The sequence below is a fragment of the Penaeus monodon genome, unplaced genomic scaffold (assembly GCF_015228065.2).
Source record: "Penaeus monodon isolate SGIC_2016 unplaced genomic scaffold, NSTDA_Pmon_1 PmonScaffold_18824, whole genome shotgun sequence".
Classification (NCBI taxonomy): Eukaryota; Metazoa; Arthropoda; class Malacostraca; order Decapoda; family Penaeidae; genus Penaeus; species Penaeus monodon.
This window is the reverse complement of record NW_023648399.1, coordinates 1-6,833: the sequence shown is the minus strand read 5'-3', so window position 1 is coordinate 6,833 and position 6,833 is coordinate 1. Positions and strand designations below refer to the sequence as shown.

The window sequence follows — 6,833 nt, the reverse complement described above, 5'->3', positions numbered from 1 at the left end:
CTCGGGTCTGTGGTAAAGCCTGTTCTCCCTGCGAAGGGCGCGCCAAGACACGGTACTTTGGTGAGCTGTCATACTGCAGGTCTGGTCGTGGATAGCGGCTGCAGCTCGTGTACCTGGGCGACGTCTCCAGGCTGGCGTAGGTCACAATCGTCGAGGAGCAGTGATGTTGCTCATCCTCGACTCCATGCTGGTCAGCACGTCTCAAAGGCGGTGTTCACAGCTATCAGCTCCGCCACATTTTCAAGTCTTCTGAATGAATACCTTCCTCTCGGCAGATGAACAGCTCAACCAAAAGTACCGTGTCTTGCGCGCCCTTACGGCAGGGAGAACAGGCTTGACCAGCAGAACGAGATCCGCACGAAGGTCAAGACCTCGAATGCCAGGTTCCACACCCTCAACTACCACATCACTGTCATCCTGCGGCGTTTGAGGTACAGCGGCAGGATTTACGAAGAGTTCATCAGCACGAGAGAGAGCCTCCTGGGCTGGCTGAACGACTTCGACCTCAAGGTGTCCGAGTACGACAACCAGATGCACTCAGACCTTGAACAAAAGAAGAAGTCCCTGCTGGAGCTCGTGGCCGAGTACGAGAGGCACGAGGAGGACCTCAGGAACTTCGATGCCATGATCTCGTACCTCTACCAGCGAAGTTGCTACACAGACTGTCTGATGATCGAGGAAAGCCTCGAGGAGTACTGGATCATTAGGAAACACCTACACAGACGCCTCTTGAGCCTGCAGGGACGCCATCGACGTGGAGATTACCACTCAGATCACCAACGCCACTGCGACCAGGCTGTCCGAGGAGCGCTCTGTCGGAGACCAGCAGGAGCTTGAAGGCGAGGACGACTACCGGGTTCCTCTGGCCGCTGACGTCAACCTGGAGGACGACCTTCACCACCACGGACGTCTCGCTCATCGGAGCGTCGGCGGAAGGTCTCTGGCGATGGAGAGAAGGCGGCGCTGGAGGAGAGCAAGAGGACTGCTGAGGCAGCTGGAGGAAGCGCTCAAGTGCCCCACCCGCAGGGAGCTGAGGTCGACCAAGACGTATTACTCCTTCGTAAGTACAACTTCATGTAATGTATATCTTACGAATAGAAGAAATATTGAACCTTTATTTTGATCATCATCTCGTCGCATCAGTAGCATGCTTACTATTTATAGTACTTCATTATAAAATAGAATGGATCCCAAACCGTCCCTGTTCCTCAGTCCAAGCAGTTGGCCGGATGCCGGTCTTCCGTGGACCTCCTGAGTTCCCTGAAGCAGCACACGGGGCGACGACGCCGAGGCCAGGGAACGCACCCGGAGATCGAGCTCGTCCTGGAGGAGTTCACCCAACTCGAACTCCTCTCCCAGGCCAAGCAACAGAGGCTGAAAGAGAATAGGTAATATTCTTTTCTAATATCCATCTCTCGATCATGTCTGTGGTATTAACAGTGCAGTAATACGTGTCTCATTTGATTTTGATGAATATATGTGCTCTTGAGGATGCTCTTTCATTCTTGCAGTTCATGGAAAATGCTCTTTTTTTCTTTATTTTGTTTTGTTACGTTAAATAACCTTTGGATTGTGACACTTGTATCTTGACTCCCTCTCCAACATCTCTTCTTATGAGTCGAAACTAGAATCATTTAACCGATTATTTTGTGTGGCTGAAAGCAAGCTTGAAGGCTTTGCTTGTGTCCTACAGTTGATCGAAACTGCTTTCATGAGGAGTTTAATGGCATGAAGTAGTAAAGTAAAAAAAAAAATAGATGATTGAGTCTTGTGTGATTTTTTGTAGTCTTTGTGTGATAATTATTGTAGTCTTGGTGTTACAGAAACATAGTTGTGATATAGAGTGTGTGCTAGTCATTTATTATAAATAAGGCTGGACAATGTCCAGCGCATTCAATGGAATTAGAACAGTGGAGCTAATTGTTCCTCTGTAGATTGATTTATGTGTTTTGTAGATATACATGTTTTCGCTAGTGTGTAAATAAGAGTGATTTAATATTATACAAGAATTATAGTATATACCCATGCTATTTTTGTGTGATTTAGGATATAAGTAGTATGTTAAGCTAGAGAAAAATGACAAAGTTCACCATAAGTGTTTATTTAATGAAATAAACCTTTATTCGATTATCTACATAATTTACCATTGTATTTTATACTTCACATCCGCTAATTTACCCGACTTCCCATGACCAAATCACTGTATTTAGTATTTGTGCTTAGTGGATTGACGTGTCCACGTCATGATGCATTTCCCAAACACAAAACACTGGGCAGAGAAGCGCCAAGTCAAGACGGCGATTCAAATTCCATCTACACTGAAATATCCTCTTAAGACGAGTTCAGTGTTTGCATTTATGATTTGTATATACATACATGTATATGTTCACGCGTTGGCGTATACGCATACGCATATTCACACACACACCACACACACACACCACAACACACACACACACACACACACACACAAAAACACACACACACACAACACACACGAACCACACCCCCCACTTACACACTGTAAATGGTAGACCCGTAGCCCTCCAGTAGCGTGGGAAGGCGGGGCGGGGAGCCCCCGCCCTGCCGCTAGCCTTGGGTGTGAGGTAGCCCTGGTAAGCAACGCGGATCCTGCAGTAGCCGTAGCTGACCACGCATGCGCATGTGTTTGCTTACAGCGAGACGTCTTCCCTGACGGCCCGCTGTTTTGCAGCCCGAAATTTGGCAGCAGTTCGAGAACGACATGTGGCGCCTAGAACAATGGCTCACCCACGCCGAACCCACGCAGACCACGCAGCACAGCCCGCCCACGCCCATGGAGCAACTGGAAGAGGTTTCCCAGGACCACAGGGTAGGTTACACCATACAGATGCTGGGGTTTTGGGGGTGTAATAGCAGGGGTTTTTTTCAGGCGTAGTCAGGGCTTAGTGATGTTCTCGGGCTAGTTTTATCAAGGCCCAAATAGCATACAGACCTTGGTTTTCAGCAGGTAAGTATCGTGGACATTGCTGTCTATATCGCTGAGTATAACGGGCTTCACCTCGACCAGCGCGGGATGTGACTGCTTTTTGTCTCGCAGGAGTTCCTGATGGACCTGGACGGCCACAAGTCGGTGATCATGTCGCGGAACATCATCGGCAAGACCTGGCCGAGCACACCCGCGACGAGCGTCGTGCCACGCGCGTGCGGGACCGCCTCACCGCGGCAAACCCGCGCTGGGAGGCCGTGTGCGCTGCTGCGTCCGTGTGGAGGCCAAGCTGCAGACGGCGCTCATGGGCAAAGCCGAGTTCCATTCCACCATCTCAGGGCCTGCTGGCCTGGACGGACACCACGGAGGAAAGCCTGCACAAGATGGCGGCGGAGGAGGAGACGGAGGAGGCCGCCCTGCGCGAGCGCGCTGGCCGCGTTCTGGACGTGCGGGCTGAGGTCGAGCGGTGTGAGCCGCGCGTCGCGTCTCTGCACGAGGCGGCGCAGCACCTGCCACCACGCAGCCCCGACGACCAGTGCGCGGCCGTGCGCGAGCGCCTGGCGCTCTCTCGCGCCGCCTGCAGCTGCTGCTCCAGCTGTGCTCGCAACAGCTTACCCAGCTGTCGCAGCTCCTGGGCCAGGACTACCAGCTCGTGGCGTCCCTGGCGTCGTCGGGGGTGAGTAGGGCCGAACGACGTTCCCAACACGGAACTTGGGCATATGGGGTCATTTTATATCATTGTCAGAAGTTGCATGAAATCCGACCGTAGGAAACTGCACCACTGCACGTAGCCCCTCAAAGCAACACTGTCTTTTATTACAGCTGTACGAGTCTGCCGAGTTCTCTTTCTCGGGGCCCAACTTCACAAGCCCTGACTGCCAGCTTCCTTCGATGTGCAGTACGTACAACTGGGCCCGGGTGGGAACATGTCGAGCACCTTCGGTTTTCTTGAGTTTCTTAGCGCATTCTTCCTCATTTTGGTTCAGTAGTTTTTTGGTAGATTTCCTATTTTTCTTTTCTTTTGATAGAATTTCAGGTTCACATTTTGTTTTACTTCAGTTGCTTCATTTTTTCGCCGAAGTATCGTATTCTGTTCACTGAAGCATAGGTAAACTGCCACACAAAGTATGATAAACGTGATAAGGTTTAAGAGATAAACTAATCAAATTTTAGAAATGACAGGGAAAGAGATCACGCATTATCTAAAGCATTAAAAGGGGCTCCAGCCCCTTTAGATAATAGTAATAACACAGCAGCTACAATTTCCCCCTCACCTCCTCCCCGCAGTGGGCGGCTACGGCGCGGAGGGCGGCGACGAAGCGTAGTGAGACGCTCCCACAGGTTCTTCGGGGTGTGATGCGAGCTGCCCTTCCCATCCAGGCCTTGATGTTTCTCATGCTCGGGGGGGCGTCTCTCGTGCCCACCCCTGAGGACGATTACGCCTGTAACATGGCCAACAACTTCGCCCGGAGCCTCGACCCGATGCTCAGATACCCCAACGGACCCCCGCCATTCTAAGATCGCCTGTCCAAGGTCGTCCTTCGAAGGTCCCCTCTCTCTCCTCTTTCGGATGCTCGTCCTCCTACTCTACTTTTCCTCGACTCCCCCGAGGGCGCGGGGCGTTCTCGTCTTCCTCTGCGGGATCCGATCTTAGGATAGACACGCAACCTCGCGTTCCCAAACCAAAAACGCGACTCACACACAAACTCCTGATATGATTACCGAGGTGTTTAAAATATCCGATTGTGTTTTATCGTAGGTAAAACGTACCTGTTTTAAGTAAAGGAAAACTGCGAAAAATATATATATAGGTAAAATAGAATAAAATAAATATATATATATTCTAATGTTCAGCTAACAGATGCAACATGATTAGTTTAGTGAAACTGAAGAGAAAAAAAGTTTTAGGGTTGTTGTTTTTCGTTTAGTTTATTCAGTTTTTTGAATTGAAAGCACATGGTAAAGTTGTTGATTTTTTTACTGATGAAATAATATATATGATATTTAATGGTGATGTAAGGTTCAAAAAGTCCTTTTGTAAGTGCCCGCCGTTTCAATTTGGGGATGAAGAATCCCGCAACAAAGCTTCCCTCTCCCTTTTTTTTTAAATAAATTTTTTCGCCAGGTTAAGGGAGAACGCGTTTGTTGTATATATAGTCAAGGAAATGTTATGTAGTAAAAAATTACCTTTTTAATCCCCTGGCTGTGATGATATGTTTCCTCGTTAGAAAGGAACTCTGTCTACGCTTTTAACTTTTTTTTTCTCGCTCGCTCTTCACACTTTCGTCTTATTCTCTCTTTCCTTTTCCTATATAAAATGGACATATAAGCGTGTGTGTGTCTAGAGGAGTCGGACAATCTCGTGTGGAAATAAACACACACACACACAAAGATATTGATATGAATATACGAACGCACTTTCTGAAGATCTGTCAGCCACACACACACTACAATGACGTTTATTATACCTAAACTACCCAAGTACGGACAAAAAAAAACCTGGTGCTACCATCTATCTATACTGTATATGGTGTTTTTTGGGAAAAAGGCTAAATTGTGGTACTGGTGTTTAGGTGCTATATGAATTTTACAATGACCTGAAGGAAAGAGAGGATTTTATTTTACTGAAAAAAAACTGAAAATGATTTTTACAGAGAGAAGGTTTTATGTGTGTTCATTTGGATTTTTTCTTTTTGTTCTCTCAATTTGAATTTGAATTTGTGAATCGATGGACTCGGGTTGAAGAGTTGGTTTTTTTTAGTAATTTTAAGAGAGATAAATTAGAAAAAAAGTGAATGAAAAGTGATAATATTTTATAGGAGTCAATTAGGTCATCTCAAGGCTGTACTCTTTTAACTGTAGGTGATATTTATTTTTTTTTCTTGGTTTATTTCTTTTTATTTACATCCTCTAGATCACAGTTAACTGCCATGATGACTAAGGGTTTGTCTCGTGTGGATACCCTTCCCCCAAACTTTTTTAGGTGTATAAATCTTTATCAGTCATTTGTGATAAGTGTTAATGCTCCTCGGCCCCCTGTTGGGGCTCATTGCTATAAGGTTTATGGTTTAGGCATATTTGATATTTTGGGAATTTTATCTTTTTTTTGGGATATTGTAATTCACGAGGATAGAAGTGATTATTTTTATCAAATGTACTTAGAAGATTTTAATTCTTTCAAGGCGAAATATGCTACCCTTCCTTTTTAAATCTCCCTTTCCTCTCCCTCTTTTACCTTTTCTTTGTAAATACTCCTTTTTCTTATGTTATTTTTTCTGTTACCTCTTATCCTTCTCCTTTTTTTATTTTTCCTTCTTTTTTTTTAAAAAATTTTCCCTCTATGTTGTCTCATTTTTCTTTTTTCTCTCTCTCTCACTCTATCTCCGGTCTTTCTTCCTTTTTCCTTTTGTATATTTGCGGCATTGTTGAAAGTCAGTCATAGTAAAAGAAACCACTAATGCAGTAAGGAATGGACGGTTAACGTGGAACTTAACCTTCTGTTTTTCAGGAGACGATGGTTGTTGGACAGACCAAAAAAAAAAAAAGCAGGACATAAAAAAATACATATAAGAAAAAAATGAAAAAAAAATGTTTAAAACATCACATCCCTTTTAAAAGGGTTATGCCCACGGGGTTCCTTAACGTGTCCCTGGCTTTTTCGGGGGAAGACAGGGGGGGGTAGGTATATGATCAGAAGAAAGTATTTGGGCTGTTGGCTCCATCTCTCTGACGCGTGTTTTGTGTTTTTCGACAATGACTGGTGAGCAGCAGTGTTACAAAATCAAAATTGATATGAACAATTTTCAAAGAAACTATTTCCCCGTGTATTAAATTTTGTCAGTATGTTTTTTTTGTTTTTATTATC

General features: G+C 45.7%; 1 pseudogene; it reads left to right on the top strand.

Annotated features, from left to right (window-relative positions):
* Positions 1 to 79: 79 nt before the first annotated feature.
* Positions 80 to 4,486, top strand: LOC119569810 (annotated as a pseudogene).
* Positions 4,487 to 6,833: the final 2,347 nt, after the last annotated feature.